The sequence below is a fragment of the Plodia interpunctella genome, chromosome 3 (genome assembly GCF_027563975.2).
Source record: "Plodia interpunctella isolate USDA-ARS_2022_Savannah chromosome 3, ilPloInte3.2, whole genome shotgun sequence".
Lineage (NCBI taxonomy): Eukaryota > Metazoa > Arthropoda > Insecta > Lepidoptera > Pyralidae > Plodia > Plodia interpunctella.
In genome coordinates, this window is record NC_071296.1 from 11,393,164 (window position 1) to 11,412,830 (window position 19,667).

Here is a 19,667-nt window from a genome sequence, read left to right on the forward strand (position 1 = left end):
TTAGAGTTGGATTGTCGGATTTAGTTTGACGTTTGATCTTGCATGCCGAAACCTTTTGTGAATTTCGGTATTCTATCTTAAAGCCACATTTTAAAAAGATGAAAGCTTAAAACGTCGATTTTTGTGTATGAGTGGTAAAACATCCGTGAATATATCAAAACGGATTGATTTTGATGACGACATCGGTGGAGCAGTGGTAAGGTTCTTGCCACTGAACCGAGAGGTCCCGGGTTCGATCCCCGGTCGGGTCATGATGGAAAATGATCTTTTTCTGATTGGCCCGGTTCTTGGATGTTTATCTATATTGGTTATTTGTTATAAAATATAGTATCGTTGAGTTAGTATCCCATAACACAAGTCTCGAACTTACTTTGGGGCTGGCTCAATCTGTGTGATTTGTCCTAATATATTTATTTATTCTATAATTTTGCATCTATTTTTTTAAATATCTTTCGGATATATTATGACAAAATACAAGTTATTTCTATGCAATGCAGTCCGTTAAACCTTGGGAAGATAAAACTCGATACGTAATTATTGACAGTAGTATTGACAAAAATAAACTATAATATTGTTGTTTTTGGAAAAGCCATGTATTACAATGATAATGAAGTAGAAAAGAATAAACAGGAAGGCGGAATTACTTACGAGATGCGCCATGCCAAGACATCATGGGGAAATACAGCGTAATGTTTTCGTGTTGACTCTTTTTATAGGGTTATATACCCAAACGGGACCGGGACGTGACCGAACGGGACCATTTTATCAGACTCCGCTGTCTGTCTGTCCATCTATCAACAGGAACAGTGAATGTTGAAATTTTCACAGATTATGTATGTATTACTGTACCGCTTTAACACCAAATTGTGATTGAATGGTATTTTACTTAATGGGACTTGTGAGAAAAACGGAGCTTAGGTTATTATAACCACGTATCACAGTCGCACAGTTGAAACGCGTGATCACGTTGCACTATGTAACCGATCAACTATGGATCGAACCGGCAACCTCTGTAGTTTAATGATCATCATGCCAGACTGCTACACTTCAGGTCCAGAGTTCGATCCTCGGTCAGGTCAGGATGGAAAATTATCCTTTTCAGATTGCTTTAGGGTCTTGGATGTTTATTTATATTATGTATATGTTACAAAATATAATATCGTTCGAAAATAAAAATACATTCAAAAAAATATATTTAGAACCAACCCAAAAAACCGCACCTATCCAACACACGTAATTCTATCATCATCGCACAAGACGACGAATGTGGCACCTACCTTATTCTCCTACCCTTAACTATCGTATCATTACCGCCCCTCATTATTCAGTCTCATTTGACTAACATATGCGGGAAAAGTTGCAAATAACGCGCGCATTACGTTTATTTATATTGTAATGAGTGTATGATAAATATTTATTAGCTTTAAGAGCTGGACTCCATTGAAACTACATATTATATACTAATAGATGTTTGAAGTAAAATTTTGCCGCGTCAGTCAGCAGAGAAACGTTAATAATGTGACTATGTGTGTTATATTAATACATCTATTTGATACTGTAAACACACATATTATCTACTGTTAAAATAATTATCAACGCTTCTCTGCTCTATTGGGGGTTAAGAGGAATATAAATTAACCATATCTTCTTCTTATCTTCGAGTCTTGTGTTGCTAAAACTGATGTCAGATTTTATTCAAATTGGCTAAAGGTATCCACCATGACCTACCGACATGCCATGTAATGGCAAGTACTCGCAAACACACACACTAAAACTGTCAACCAGTGTGCAGGTTTCTTCACGATGTTTTCCTTCACCGGATGACCAACCATAAGTCGGGTTGGTATACAAACTCACGTGGCATGAGTAGTATTCGAACCTGGGACCTTTTGATCTCAGGCGGATTAACCATAACATTTTCTGACAATTTGGGATACGAGTTGTTATTCAATAAAATAAACTTTTTTATTCTAACTAGAAGATTTTCTATGAAACTTTGTAAAAGGGTAGAGAATTGAAACGTAACGCATCATACCTATTTACATTGACAACAGCAATTGTTTTAATTGAAGTTTTAAACCAAACATTTATTAAACGTGCTAACTTAAAAGTGACTTTTGACTGCCATATTTCAAATAATAATTAGTTCTAGCATGTTCGAGGCGAGTTTCGTCGTAACAACGGTCTGTCTCTTGTAAGCATGTTTTGCTGGGAGCGTGTGGTGAGCACATACACTGTGAACTTGCGACATTAAATAAACATTAATTTGTAACCAGAAAAGTCATGTTTAAATGATTCATACTAATATATACCAGTTTTATAAATGTGAAAGTGTTAATATAAGTGTTAGTGAACTTAACAAAGAAGGACATACAAACGTTTGTCGTTATTTTACCATTACCATCAAAACTATTGGAAAACTAAGCAGCCATTTTAGTATTCTGAAGTAAACAACGAACCCCTTTCAAGCAGAAAATTGTCAACGTAGTGTGGACTTGAAAACTGACATATAATGGACATTTCCAGTGCGGTTTTACGGCAGTACTTCAAATATCTGATACACAAGAAGCCTCCTCGTAAAGCTGAGTCTGACAGTCAGATTCCGCTGCCGCCATTTTGGCAAGGAGCCCGAAGTCTCCGGCATCAGTTTTAATATGCAAATGTTGTTGTCAACGATGTTTTCAAAATCCAAAATGATAGTTTGAAAACGGTGGCATTGCGGCCTTTTCAACAAATGGTAACGCATAAATGTCCAATTTTAATGTTATGTTTTGCAAACAATAAAAGCGGCGTGCGAATACAGAAGTTACACAATTTTATTTGTCTCACCAAAGATCTAAATTCTGAATTGTAAAAACTGGCTTTTTCCAATTTTCTGTACAAAAATGTGCCTAAATCCATAGTTTAAGTTACAAGTTCGACGGCGGAAGGCGGATCTGCGGGAGAGCATTAATCACTGCGAGACAAAGGGTTGCCGCTATATTGTTACCGAGCTGGAGGTGTACACACACACATATACCGGAGAGGAGTAAGAAATGTCTTGGAAAAATGCCCTACTGCGAGCGTGCACTATTAATCTCACTATTTACGCCGATGATATAGTAGTAGTATATACATATATCCATACTAATCTATACATATATATATTTGAAGAAGAATTTTTTTTTTTCACCAAGTCCAATGCACAGCCGCCATGTCTTTTTTTTTAACGTCACCTATCTAAGAATACTCGGGCAGCTAATAAGACGTAATACCGTATAGTACCGATACCTCAAATGTGTAAATCCATTCAGCGGTTTTGGAGACATGAAGTAATAAAGAATATTACATACATAATACGCGCGAAAAACAACACCCTTCCTTTGCAGTCGGGCATAAATAAATAAACTTCAAAAATATGAAATCACCCAGAAACATCTCAAGTGTAACACAACACTACAAAATCTTCGTGAAATTTCGTACTTATGATATTAAAATGTGTAGCCATTAATCCAGCAATTTGCGAGTATCTTATTACGAACTAGCGGGCGCCCGCGGCGTTGTCTACATAAATAACACGCGCCCTGGTTTAATAACTTTATTGCGTCTTTAGTGGAGACCTCTTTTTACGTGAATTATGCTACTGTGAGTTACCTTGAATATAAGTTTAAGTCATGGAAAATTTCACTATTTTCTGCTTCATTTTAAATCGCTGTGTGTTAGTTGTTATATGTCTGAAGCTGTTTAGTGCCGTCCCGATGTCATCGATACGTCCCGGGTTCGAATACTCGTGCCACATGAGTTTATATACCAATCTCACGTATATAGTCGTTTTCATCAAACACCACATTGACATTTTAGACGGTTTAAGTTCAATAGACTTGCCACTTGTTTCCTGTCATGAAAGTAATGTCAGTTACCTTTAGGCGACTGGAATAATATTAGCAATAAAACACTCTAAAGGAAAGAGGACGCGGACGTCAACACAACGGAGGACGGCGGAGCGCAACGTAACATTGGGACCAGGCTCTTATCACGTCAAATTGAAGCATCAAATTGAGATGTTTTTTTTAGTGTGGAAGTTGGAGCTATGGATAGTGCACTAAAGCTAGCTTTTTGGTGCGTGTTAGTCCTAACTAATATTATGAATGGATTTGTTATACGTGTCACACATGCTTTTTAACTTATTTTTGATAATAATAATGAGATGAAAAAATTCTGGAATCGAGCGCGGAATTGAACCCGCGCCCTGTCTATCCGAGATGGTGCTCTTGACCACTGAGACCGCTTTAATAGTATGAATGCGAAAGTAAGCTTGTTTGATTGTTACCTCTTCAACAAATCTTGACACATAAGTTTAAGTACGTAGAAGGACATAAGACAACTTTTATCCCGAAAAAAGAAAATTACTGCTTCCGTGGATAATTCACGCACGCTAAAGCCAGCCAGTAAATATAACCAATTAAAAAATGGTAAGCCCTTCTGGCATAAAAGGGACCAACACTGTTTAAATGAGTTTCTTTCGGCATTTCTTCTCAGCATTGGACAAGTGCCTGTGAAGGCCTAATTTCTGAATGTTTCATTTGATTCAAAATCAAAATGAATGAATCAAAATAGAAATTTTGATTTTGAACCAATTATTCATTGCTTAAAACTGCAAGACTTTGCAATTAAATTGTAAATACGAATATTGTCGATCTCCTGCCATTCTATTGTTGTTGGATACTGTCATATTACTGTTACCAAAGTTATTAATATTCATAGAATCCCAGATGTAATATTGTGTGTGCCGTCAACTCAGTAAGTCACTAGTGTCACAGGTACTTACCGTGTGAAGATGCTGTCAAGATTGAGAACAGGTGTACAATTACATAAATATATTCATACAAAACAATATAATTTTATAGATGCTTGAATATTTTCAAAAAATATAATTTCTTGCTTGTAACAGTGGGGTATGTTGATTAGTTAAGGGTACGTACTACACTAATGAAAATACTGTACGTCCACATTTACACGTTAATTCGGCCGCACTGGCATGGTCTCGATAGCTCAGTGGTCAAGAGCACTGTCTCGGATAGACAGGGGCTCGGGTTCAATTCCCGCTCGATTCCAAAAGATATTTGTGGCGTAGCATGTGGTGTTATAAGAAAACTTAATCCTACATGTTTTATCGGCTATAGTATGCAAATTGAAATGGAGAGCAATGCTATCATCACACAAAATAAAAACTAATATATAAAAGTAAACACTATTATCGGTACTATTTACATTAATTATCATCATCTATCTTTATCGGTAAAAATATAATTTAAATTACGAGTATAGTAACATTTTTCATTTAGTAACTGAAGTGATTTTTAAATTCGACGACCTCGGTGGCGCAGTGGTATAGTTCTTGCCACTGAACCGAGAGGTCCCGGGTTCGATCCCCGGTCGGGTCATGATGGAAAATGATCTTTTTCTGATTGATCCGGGTCTTGGATGTTTATCTATCTATATCATATGTATTTGCTATAAAATATAGTATCGTTGAGTTAGTATCCCATAACACAAGTCTCGAAGTTTGTTTGGGGCTAGCTCAATATGTGTGATTTGTCCTAATATATTTATAAGATAATAATTTCGATTATTAATATTATTAAAATATAGATTAATATAAAGATTATTTTAGATTCAAATCTTTATTTTTGTTATTAGATGCTGTTCATTTAAAACCATTCAAATTTCTGAGTTGTTCCGACGACGGACGTCAACGACGACGAAGGTTTATGGACCAATGGGGCCGGGCCCAAACGCACACGTGTTACACAGTCAATATTTTAGATTATGTCAGTATATCTTTGATGTGCTTATTTTTGTCAAATCAAATTTACATTTATATAAAAAATTAAACGAAGTAAATAGTGTAAACACTAGAAATAAGCACAAACTTTGTATGAATAGATTCAGGCTTAAAAATGTTCGGCGGTCCTTCGTGGGTCAAAGTGTAAAATTATTCAATAAACTCCCTGCAGAGGCTATTAATCTGCCAATGAAAAATTTTAAAATTTATGTTAAGAAAAATTTAATGGATAAAGCGTATTACACAATTAACGCCTATTTGACTGATAAAAACGCTTGGATCCTCCCGACAACTTTGCCACTCCACACATGATCTCCTAATTTTTATTTTACTGTTTTTTATTATTTTATTCACAATTTTGAATTTTGTTATAATAATTCGTATGGCATTTAAATTTTATTTGTAAAACATGTACGTGATTTGTGATCTTCAAGTGTCTGAATTATACTTCTATTTCGACGAATAAGAATTGTAATTATGAAGTCATGGGAATCGAGTGTGTCATGCTCACTCAAATGGTCAATCTGGTGGTGGCGTCGTGGGCCGGGTCGTGAGGTTCCCTCTATTATGGTTGAGCTACGCGATGGCTGTCCCATGCGTCAACTCGTGAACGGGTGCTGCCAGAGGGAACTGGTCATCTCGTTTCTCATATATTTTCATGTAAGTTAATTGTGTTTCACATCGATATATATATATATATATATATATATATATATATATATTATAATCAGCACTCGGATCACAATCATAACCTGTTTTGATATACCTTTTGACTATGTACATTATGTACTTTTATATATTATTAGAAAGAAAAGGAAAAAAAAATTTTTTGTAAGAAACAATAATGGTAAGCCGATCTGGCATGATAGGGACCAACACTGTTCAAATGAGTTTCTTTCGGCATTTCTTCTCAGCAGTGGTCGTTCCGAAATGCCAGTAGTTTCTAGCTTGTGAGAAATAACTATAAATTTAAAGATTGACGAGAAAAAGTGCCTGTGAAGGTCTAATTTCTGAATAAATGATTTGAATTTGAATTTGAATTTGAATTTGATCAATTAAAACACTCACCCGCGTTCGTTTGGCCCAAGCTAGATTCCATAAGGCTGCCGCATTATTGTAAAAAAAATCCTGTAACAAAAACATATTGTTACTCAATTTGACACATTTCGGAGGAACATATGCTTATTTATTATTTAAAATAAGAAAAAAAACTGACATGTCACATAATTCTATTATATACTCAAATACTATATATATAATCATTTAGGACATTTTAGTTACGTAAACTTTATATATATATATATATATATGAACAATTATACATTAGGTATATATAGGTAGATAAACATCCAAGACCCAGGTCAATTTGAAAAAGATCATTTTACATATTGACCTGACCGGGGATCGAACCCGGGACCTCCAGTGTAGCAGAATGAATTTCACTGAAATTCACCCGGTAACTTTAACATGATTGTGTGTAATATTCAAACTATCGCATAATATTAAATGTCATCTCTCATCGCGACCACTCTCACTAATAAATAAGAAAGATCACATCTCCAACTGTCCTAGTTATCTGAAGATGCATAACGGTTTTCTTAAGCACAAAGCCAATGTGGATGATTTATTGCTATCCCAGTCCAGTGCACGAGTAGGTACTCGGTAAGTGTAATATATATTCTGTGGTGTTCGAGTAAGTAATGACACGTCGGCTGCACTATCGCCTTAAGGAAATATCGGTAATGTCCTGATGGAGAGACATTGATTTTGTGGTTCTACGTGCAAACAGTGATTTCAGAGCCGACCTCAATTAGAAAACCGGTGGATGAAGAAGAAGAAAATCCCATTTCACCAATGTCTAAACTCAAATAATTGCAACTTCTGCTTATATTTCACGTTTAACTTTACACGTTGGCGACTGGAACCAGAATATATTTGAAATAAGTAAATTAACACGTTCAAGAGGTATTCCTTTGAGCGTAACATTATGAATAACGTTCATAATAGTGATCAAGTTTCAAGATTCAAATTCTTCGACACAAATATACCAACTTCAAAAATAGTAACTACTTAGTTTGAGGTGTTCCATTTTAATTATTCCTCGAATAGCACCTGTAAAATATTGACTGACTGATACGCCAAAGGATAGCGTAATGGCCTCACCTACATTGTTTTGACGGCTGTCAAAAATCAACATAAATTGTACGATGTTTCAACGTACGTCAACATTTAAAAACTATTAAGAAATTAGGCCTTCACTGGCACTTTTTCACGTAAATTTTTATATTGAATAGTAATTTCTCACAAGCTACAAACTACTGGCATACGAAGGCAATGCACTTGTCGATTCAATGCAATTGAGGCTCGGCCTGGGTGCGTTTCGGATAGGTGCTATTCCAAATGGTGCGCAAACGGAATACCTCGTTCCAGCTCTAAGCAATGGCACGTCCGCTATCACCTTGAAAGGAAATACTAAGACACTCAGGAACCTTTGGGAATACGGTATATCGTGCACGTTGCTATGGTTAAAGATTCACTTACTATATTCTGTGAGTCACAGAAGTATTTCTGTGTTATGTAATAGCCGTGCATACGGAATGTCGTAATGGATCGTGAAATATTTTATGTTTGGCTAATAAATTTGTAGTATGTATGGGTTTAATATGAGTATCCATACTTAGATACTTCTTAATATTATATGCTTTATGCGGCTCATAACTTACTATTATCGACATCTCGTGTTCTAAGCCACGTATCGCGTATGAAACCTATACCAGATTTTAAGTTAGACCTTCCGCTATACAACTGTAAAAACGCACCAAATTTCACCCAGTATATGCGATGGCTGCCACTAGATGGAGAATACCATACAAATTGTGCCATACGTATATTGGCGACGTGAATAAAATCTGAAACCAGTGTTAGCAACAACACACTCGATATGATAAATTAGGGTGGATATGACCAAATCTCCTATAATTACTTTTAAACTTTCGCGTTGCATTTTTATATATTAAACGACAGGCACTTTCCTATTAAACGCGCACACACCTTTTTTATTTCCCAGAAGTTTCGAACCTTGTTACAAAAGTCTGTGGTCACTGAGCAACTAACTCAGCAAAAAGGTAAGTGCGCGTTTAATAATTATCGTTTAATATATATAACCAAATCTCCTCCTGTAGGTTACACAGGAATCTAGAATCAGCTCTAACACACCCGAAAAGAAAGTCCACTAAGAACTTTACGAGGTACTTAACAAAACAAGTGGCTAACAGCCACCTAACAGCACAATCCATTTATATGCCGTTCCGTTTCGCGTAAAAATTTAAGTTTTACGAGCCACTTGCCGCTCGCGTTCCGTCCAATTTTCAGTTTTATTGTCATTTTCATGAGGAATTCCACTGTGTCCGTGAATTTATTAATTAGTTAAACATCAGTTAAGAATCTAAGAGCTTTATAATTTTATTGTGATTCTTTTTAATTGTCCCTAACATGGGTAAGATTACAAATAAAAAGCAACACCAAAATCAACAAAAAGTAAACGTAATAGAAGACAAAATAGAAGCGATAAGAAGAAATAGATTAGTCGAAAAGGATTTATATGCGGATCCAGAGAGGCCCATAAGGGACCAGAGTCCAGATAAATGGGAGAGGAAGTGTGTTATCGTACAGGGAAGTCAAAACGATGACTGATTATACTCGTAGATACTAAAGAAATAACTCCACAGACAGACACTCAGGACTCCAGGAAACTTTGGGAATGTGCTATATCGAATTCAAATTCAAATCATTCATTCAGACATTAGACCTTCACAGGCACTTTTTCACGTCAATTTTTATATAAAATAGTTATTTCTCACAAGCTACAAACTACTGGCATTTCGGAGCGACCACTGTCGTGGCCACGTTGCAATGAAGATTTATTCACTATATTCTTTGAGTCACAGAAGTGTTTCTGTGTTATGTAATAGCCATACATACGGAATGTCGTAATGGACGGAGCAATACAATTATTTATTATTACAATTTCAGGGGGACGTATAATCCTGTCATCTGCTAGAAAGTAGCTGACGATTTCCAAACGGCTCAACGCACAGTTTCCAAATATAGCTAAGAGCACTCTCGATTAAATATAAATAACTATATGAATATCTGGTCAGCCGTTTGGTTGCCACAATGACACAAACAGACATAATATTATATGTATAAAAAAATGGTGGACTGAAAGAGACTACTTATTATATATATTATTATATAATTTTTACATATGTTCTTATTTCACAATTTTCATAAACAAAAATAAAATAAAGAAAGTTAAATTAAAAAATAAATCTAAATTACATTATAAATATATTACAAACTAAAATAAATATATACTAAAATAACTAAATATAAATAATAAAATAAATAAATAAAAACTTTAATTAAACATGCATACGAATAATTATGCAAAGAGACGGGAGCCCTAAACTGCATGCATACTAGTGAACTGAATAGTCAGAGAGTGTTCCAAGCAATGTTTACCGAAAAATAAAAATATCTTCTTCAGCTCCCATATTTGGTGACTGAACGCAGCCACCGATGCTATAATTTCAGCAATAAAATATCGCAACGACATGCACTTTACAACAACATTGCGGCTCCCAGAGTCACTTTATTGTTTAACATGTGACCATAATTTCACGATGGCTCTTATGTCTGTGTTGTTTGAATAATTTCCAACTGTACTCTCAACGTAGGTACATGTTCCTGCGCATCGCTTTTTAATAACAAACTCTTCTGAAAACATGCAGTTCATTACATATTTTCGGGCAAACTCATTCTGTGTGATTTATCGTTATGTATTTAATGTTATTTACATTATCTAATTATTATTCCCTTTTGATCTGGCACCCCGTCTCGAGCGTCCCAAAGGCGCGCTGCCAGACAATGCTCAGCGTTAATTTGTACCTATAGTATCGATAAATGTTTTTTTTTTTTATAATAAACTATAAATTAATATATCATTTTGAATTTTTTAGACATTTTAACAGCCACTTAGATAGGGTATCTAAGTTAGTAAGTGTTAAACATGTAATATATATATAACTGATGTGATAACAACAGCCAGTAAAGAATTCAAAACAAATACAGTTTAGGTATTCTAAAGAGATAATTAAGCTAGTTCGTTATTAATATTTATAATTTATATCTTATTTAATTAGTTTTATTTTATAAATCTAAATTATATTTATCTTATATAATTTCAATAATATATTTGATTATTGATAAAAAGAAACTTAAGTAATGCAAAAATTATGTTAACATAAAATATCTTTATTTGTTCAATCTAAATTATATTTATCTTGTATAATTTCTATAATATAATTTTTATTGAGAAAAAAAACTTAAGTAATGCAAAAATTATGTTAACATAAAATATCTTTAATATCATATAAATATTTAATTAGTTTTATTTGTTCAATCTAAATTATATTTATCTTGTATAATGTCTATAATTTTTTATTGAGAAAAAAACTTAAGTAATGCAAAAATGATGTTAATATAAAATATATTTAATATCATATCAAGCTACCCAAATTAACTGCAAATCCGTGAGTGCTTTCATCACACAGACATCCACGCGGAATAACTTCACGTGCGCGTGCTTGTACACGTAAGCCTGTACCAGTTAAAATTAATATAAAAATCCCACTTCAAGACGTTTGCTTTGGATATGTTCAGCCAAAAAGAATAATAACATCGGCGATTCGGCACAAAAAGCTCAAAAAGCTCGGCTGTTTGCCAATTAGCGGCTCAAAGATAAAGAAAGCTTATTCGTGCTGTTACAGCGGACGGAGGAAAAGCTCCGGAGGAAAAAAGCTTCATGCGCGCGACGTGATTGCGCTGGTTTCGGGATTTGGGACGTTGTGCTTTCTTTTGAGAGCTTTTGAGTAGGCTGGCTTAAAAAAAACTTTATAATTTTTTTTCGTAACATGGTGAGCATACGAGCATGTGGATTGTTTTGTGGTAAATAAGCACAATGTTGCACCAGTCAACTTTGACATTAACTTTAACCGGCGCAGAAAAACGCAAACTACGCCATTTTAAAGTCAACGTCAAAGTTGACTGGTGCAACTCACCATAAAAGAGTCACGCATTTCCGAAACTTTAAGGAAGCGATAGAATACTTATCCGTTGCATCTTTTTGGAAAAACCCTCTGAGGTGTTCCCCACACCTCAGAGGGTTTTTCCACAGTAAGTAAGCTTCTACCTGCAGCTTCGCCTACCGAAGACGTGTTTGGGCTTGGAACGTTAACTAGCTAAGTGTTGATCAAGATGTTGACGTTTTAGCAATGAATGTATTGTTAAAATATTGTAGATATAAGGTTATATTTTTTCTTTGGTGAATAAAGTTATTATTATTAGGTGTAAATAGTGTTTATATTAATATTACTGTAGGCGACGCACTTAGGATTTTATCTTATTTTATATTATTTTGTGTTCATAAAATTATGTCTTCTCAAATTAATATTTGGCTTTGCAACTAGTAGCGCCATCTGTTGCGCAACAGTGGAACCGTCTTAAACACTGTAGAATATTTTATTTTTGTAAGTCGGTAGTCCGATACTTCGAGACGATTCTACAAGATTGTTCTGCTACGTGTCTGTCCTAAAACTATAATCTTCTTTCTAATTGTGTCTACAATAAACGCGTAATTCAAGTCTACCTAGTTTTTTCATTGCGTCGGCTACATTTACATTTATATACACTGTACAACGTGTTACCTGGAAACGGTGGTGGTGGTGGGGTAATAGTTTAGACGCCCGCCTGTAAATTGAAAGGTCCCACATGAGTTTGTATACCAATCTGACTCATGTATAGTAGTTTTCATCGACCGGTGCTTCCGGTGAAGGAAAACATCGTGAGGAGACCAGCACTCTGGTTGATTATCAGCTTGTGTGTGAAATGGAAAAGGTAATGGCAAACCACCCCATTAATAGTGCCAAGAAAGTCGTTGTGTGTGTGTTTCATTCCACGTAATGACCACGGCCCTCAGCCTTGAGGAATACAACTAAGAAGAAGTTCTTACCTGCGGATCAGACCGATATAAAGGTACGTTATATCACTCTTCAACACTAAAAATGAACTGTAATATTCCCTTTGGACGTGAAACAAGGACAAACAGACACACTTCCGCATTTTTATAGAATTAATAATCAATTTATTCGACAACTAAGACATATTTAGCTCCGGCGTTGTCATGTAAACGAAATTTAAAAAAATAATTTCCATTAATATGTAACAGATGAAAAGTAAAATTACAAGCTACTTGGAGAGTGGACAGAATCTGGAAGTTTTATTCATGTAAATGCGGGGAGCGCCGGGCGAACGAATTAGTGTTGGCAGCTCATGTTTAAGCATGAGTTTATTGTGAAGTTTTTTTTTTAACTTGCGATTTTAGCATCGTGGGAACTGGTATTTAATGCTAAAGAAACAAAGGTAGCTGTGTTCTGATGATAGACTTTCCGATTGAAATACAAATAAACAAATAAACACATATAAAGTGGACTTACAATAGATATCTAGTAATCAAATCAAAATCAAATCATTTATTCAGAAATTAGGCCTTCACAGGCACTTTTTCACGTCATATTCTAAATTAAATGATGTTTACCAAAGCTACAAACTACTAGCATTTCGGAACGACCACTGCTGAGAAGAAATGCCGAAAGAACCTCATTCAAACAGTGTTGGTCCCTATTATGCCAGAAGGGCTTACCATTTTTTAAATATAAATTTGTGTATAATTTCTTATCAATACAATCATCTTAACAATGTAAGTACACAATAAAGTACATGGTCAAAAGGTATACTGAAACATATAATGATTGTGATCAAGTGCTGATGAAAGGAATATATATATATATATATATACATATATATATACATATATATATACATATAATTAACCAAACAAAAAAAAAAACTTTTAATAAACCAGTTCCCCCCGACAGCACCCGTTCACGAGTTGACGCGTGAGTCAGCCATCGCGAACCTCAACCACAATAGAGGGAACCTCCCGACCCGATCCACGACACAATAAATTGGTTAGTCAACAAAAACTGTAAATTATACCAATTCTGAAATACTCTGACGGAATATCAACAGTGAAGTATTCGTATACACTGACTAAGACAGCGACACTCAAAGAAACTTGTAAAGCAAAATGTACTGAAACAATATACACGCACGAACCAAACTAAAATCGTTTTAGAGATACGCAAATTGAATCAATTTTTCGACAAAATTGTATCCCCACGGAGGAAGGGTAAAGGCACAGAATAAATAATAGTATTTACGCACAGAAGGTCTGTCTGGAGCACAAGATCGAACCAACATTATATAAACATTTAAATTTAGTTTCCTGTTCTAATTCGATTTAAATCAAATTTATAACAATGATATTAAATGAATTGAATTTTTTGTGGGATCAATTTTCTATATGCACATGCCATGCATCTAAAAGTATTTGTTACTAAATGATACTAGATTTACAAATATCATTTTAGTTGACTATTTTCAATTTGTTTGTTAAATTCAATATTATTCAATGCGCTGGTCTTGTACATATGTTGCAAGTGCAATCACGCATCGCGGCAACCGTTCACAGACTGCGCGAACAAATCTATTCAAAACCACCCCTTGTGGGGTCCAGTCGCCGATGGTACCTAATCGTCACTATTTCTGGTGACGCTAGAAATTTTATGTAAAGCCGACTGGAGGCGTGCGACAAATCGTAGCGATTCCCGATTGATCTAATGCGATTCGTTATTTCTTTTTGTGTGTGTGTGTGTGTGTGTGTCTGTATTTGTGGCCAATACTGATGTCAGCTGAAATTAGAGTATAGAGAAACTGTGCCCGTGACAGTGTCGCTGTTTAATTTGCTGTTTAATTTTGACTAACACTTAGTTTTGTTGGACTTGTTAAGTATTCCTTGTACATAACAATGTATGTACTAAATTTTATCAATAATTCAAAAACTTATCTCATACATGGACAGTATATTGTTTACCCTGGTCTAAGGAATTATTTATCTAAATGTCAGATCAAAGGGTTTCGTAAACCAAAGTAGAAACTGAAAATATATTACTATAAGGTTTATGTTGATTTATTATAAATATATATTATCTATACGTAACTCATGTGGGATTTCTTGGAAGCAAAAACGGTCTAGATAATGCTCATTTCTGAGAATAAGTCAAGACGTAGCGAGAGAGGTGCTTTTATATCGTAGATATGTTTTTGTTTAGTTAGTTCTCTTTCTAATGGGCCATTTCCGGATTCCTTCCTCAGCCATTTGGCATCGGAGCTCAAAATCCGTTGTTTTCTTTTTTTCGAACATTTTTGATGGGATATATTCACTCGAGCGAAGCCGCAGGCAAAAGCTAGTAATTTCATACTTTCTTTGCATGAAATAATGATAAGTATTTTTCCCTACTATATTAATAGACGTGCTGTGTCCTTACATATTATAAAACAAAGTCCTTTACCACATCTGTCTGTTCGCGATAAACTCAAAAACTACTGTACGGATTTTCATGCAGTTTTCACCAATAGATAGACCGATTCTTGAGGAAGGTTTAGGGGTATAATTTTACCCCAGCGAATAGACTATATAGAGGTAATATACACATATACAACTTAAATTGTCGTGTCGCTTCGTCGTATCACAACGTTTTCTCTCAACGAGAACAACGTACTTGGTCCAAATGGAATACAACAAAACATTACAACCTGTGGAGGATTTCAATAAGACCTACAATACAGCTATCAACAACGTAGCTTCATAATGTAGCTAAATCGTAATTTCGACGAAATAAAACATTGTATTAAAAATTTGTGTCGTATGTATGTCGTACGAGGCGACTAAGGGAAACAACCTAGGCAGCTGATAGGCAAAAATGGCATTTCCATAGAGGGTCGACGTTGGTGTTTTTCTTTGTTACGCTGGCCCCGGGCTTCGCGGTTTCACAAGCCCGAACGCAAGTGAGAATGTGTAGAATGAAAAAAAATATACTTAAATGAAATTTTGATAAATATTGAACAAAACCGAACCTCATATTCTTGTATACCCTCATCGGCTGATATTGCAAATACTGCAGGTTTCCCGCGCCAGGTATTGTGATATTGAACATTGTGTTATTGAATACATTAGGGTAATCACAGTATTGCGACTAATACCATGTAATATCGACGCAGCGAGCGGCGCATAGCAATATGTGAGTTCATATTTAAACAAGTTCAATTAATATCAAGAGTTTGTATGACTTGTAATTAGAATATTTATTTTTAATAAATATATTTAAAAGTAAGTGGAATGACATTAGTCGTGGATTTTCTTTTTTTTTTAACTAATTGTCACGTCTGCCGCATGCATCCGGAGATGGGCATACAGATTGACCTCGTGGATTCCAACTGACGGTTACAGGAAAAGAGATAAGCCTAGGACGAGATGAAATCAAAATCAAATCATTTATTCAGAAATTAGGCCTTCACAGGCACTTTTTCACGTCATATTCTAAATTAAATGTTGTTTACTAAAGCTACAAACTACTAGCATTTCGGAACGACCACTGCTGAGAAGAAATGCCGAAAGAAACTCATTCAAACAGTGTTGGTCCCTTGGTTCAAACAGCGTTAGCCCTTCTGGCATAATAATGCCAGAAGGGCTTACCATTTTTTTAATATAAATTTATGTATAATTTTTTATCAGTAATATAACAATGTAAGTACACAATAAAGTACATGGTCAAAAGGTATACTGAATGTATATATATATATATATATAATGTGTATATATATATAAATATAAATAATTAAAGAAATTAATTAATAAAGAAAATATATAAATAATTATGAAAAAGAAAGATCAAGTGTCGCTAATTGTGTAATAAGCATTAACCATTAAAGCATTTTTAATATATGATTTAAATTTTGGCATTGGCAAGTTAATAATCTCTACAGGGATGGTCGGACGACATCAAAAAGTTCGACAAAGAATGGCAAGAGAACACAAAGGATAGTAGGGGAAAAAGGGGAGGCTTTTGCCCAGCAATGAGACTCAAACAGCTAATAAAAAAAATTGTACCTACAGTCGACAGACAAATTCATTGAAAATACGATGTTTCTATACCACCACATAGACACAGGTTAACCTGATGTGATGTTGGCTGTACATGGAGAAACTTATAGAATATTGAACAAAAATTCTATTTTCTCCAAACTTCGTGAAATTTTATTAATATAAATAAAATTTAACAGAGATTGAGCTGTGTCTCGTAATATAACTCGTATATACCACATTTTATGGTCAATGCATGTGAAATTAACATATAAAACAATATACATACAAGATCATAAAATATATGATAGTTTTATGAATTCCTTTGGCTTAAGTATAAGTCTAAATTTAATGTTGTATATAGAGGAATATTATCTTGTTATATAGCTCCCATATAAAATAATTAATAATAAACTAAGTATATTCGAATGCTGTATTCTTAGGCTGTTACTCAAGATAAATTTAAACATATATTCATATTTGTTATAGAAATTTTAAAAAGTTCTATAGTTTAAGCGTTATTCGAGAAATATTTTTTAACGAAAATATGCGGAATTAATACTAGAGTATAAAGTAATTTTTTGCACCAATAATGATCTTCCAAATCAAATCAATATAGCAGATTTAAAAATAGAAGATAAAATAACAGAGACGAAGTGGAATCTACATCTATCATGTTTGAGGTTGTCCTTCAAATTCCCCTCGCTATGGGGCTATATATATTTTGGGAGCTCAGGGCTCTCTCTTGGGACCGTGCTGTTTTTTCGTAGATTTCTTTGTGAAACTCTTTGACGGCGAATGTTGAGCGTAACACTTTTTCCAGGCAGTTTGATCTTTGCATTAGTAACGGTAAAAGCGAACTGTATTATTAATGTATATAATACTTAGTGATTTGGGGTTCAGAGTGGGTTCGTCGGTAAAGACGATGGCCATAAATTTTACAATAATATTTAAGCTTGGGCTCTGTATATTTTAACATTGTCTCTACTATAAAAATGTTTATAGTTTCATACAAAAAAATGTGATGTAAAAACTAGGGGGGGTAACCTTTATCAACAATCAATAAATACTATGTTTTACTTTTATTGTCCTTTTACTACTATTATGCTTAACTTTAATTTACAGACAAACAAACTCAACAAAATCTTATAATTTTTTCGACGTTTCGGAACGTATTGCACAGACAGTGGTCACCTAGCGACTGAAACATTGAATGTAATTAATGAAATACTAAATTTTCATACACAAATTTTAATATCAATAGCACTGTGGTCCTCATCAATTTACAGAATGTATACTCTATTCGAAACTGTTAAAGCTGCAAATAACTACCGTTTCAGATTGTACACTGAAATGAAACACTGAAAGAAACTCATTAAACGAAATCATTTGGTCCTTAAATAACGTCTGAATTGCTCACTGTGCGTGTACGGTCACCATGTTATGCTATTTAAATTTATAACTGAAGGACAACAATTATATTCTTAAAGAGGGTTGACATCAGCCGGATGGCCGGTCGTAAAGTAAGGCATCATGTATTTATTTTCTGTATGTTTAAGCCAATCCGGGCTTTAGTGTGTGAATCACAAATGTGAATGCGACCCAGAACAATACTTATTTTTTTTATTAAATAATTTAAATGAAAAAAGTGCATTTAATCTATTTCAAATTCGTTATTGTTACAACCTTACCAAGTTGCCTACTCGGTAACAATACAGTAGAACTTGTTATGCAGACCGTACGACAAATAGCATTTTAACATTAGTTAAAATCTCAAATAAATTGTATTCTAATTCTTGGAATTTTAATTTATGTTGGTAGTTCCGCTTTTTACAAGCTTTTATTTAGTTTCCCCTGTCCCGATGTTCGCTTGTCTGTCTGTCTGTAATCAAATCTTGCAAGTCATATTTCTCCTACTTCCACTTATCCCACAGATTTGGAATTGTTACGTCTGGTTGTCACGTCATATTTTATGATAGTATACAGAAATATCTCCAAAAACCGACCACTGCTGAGAAGAAATATCGATAGAAACTCATTTAAACAATGTTGATCATTTAAACAGTGTATCATGCAAAAAGGGCTTTTTTATGTACCATAATTATTTCTTAAGTATTTTTATTTTCTAACAGAATAAGTACATGGTCAAAAAGTAATTATTTTTCTGGGTAAATATATTAATATAATGTTCCAAAGGGAATATATAAAAAAAAACAATGACAGCGTTCTAAAAGGCAGCTTATTTAAATTTTGTAACTGATTAATATAACACTTGTGTGATGTCCGTAATCCCCATGGATATTTTCAAGTACCTACCGAAAACCACAAATAATACTAAACTCTATTTGTAAAGGCATTGAGTAGAAAATAGGAAAGCCGTCGTGGAGGCGTTGGACAGAATATATAGGAGCAATTACGGCTTCCACACTACAGGTCAGTGGTTCACAAATACTGTGGCGTATCCTATTTGGCGAGTGATCTCAACGGAACAAAGGAGTAAGGTGCTGATTTTTTTTTAAATTATCTTATGATTTTAATAAATCAATTGAAGTTTGGTGTCGAACCACTGCAGATATAATGAAAGTTTCTTGCATTATATGTAAAAAATGTCCTGCTATCCTATACTATTGAACGAGCAATATTTATGTATATATTTGTAGTCGTGTTTTTGAAAACGTCTAAGGATTTACTTGAAATTTGAAATATATTATGTGCTCACTGGAGCAACATACCGACCCA

General features: G+C 34.4%; 1 protein-coding gene across 10 annotated transcripts in view; it reads right to left on the reverse strand.

Annotated features, from left to right (window-relative positions):
• The window catches only part of mmd (mind-meld), a 486,484-nt gene that overhangs the window by 433,860 nt on the left and 32,957 nt on the right, over positions 1 to 19,667 (reverse strand). For all 10 annotated transcript variants that reach the window (XM_053770021.2, XM_053770023.2, XM_053770013.2 and 7 more), the window contains one exon: positions 6,893 to 6,952. The gene's annotated coding sequence lies outside the window, so the exon portion shown is untranslated. The remainder of the gene's footprint in view (positions 1 to 6,892; positions 6,953 to 19,667) is intronic.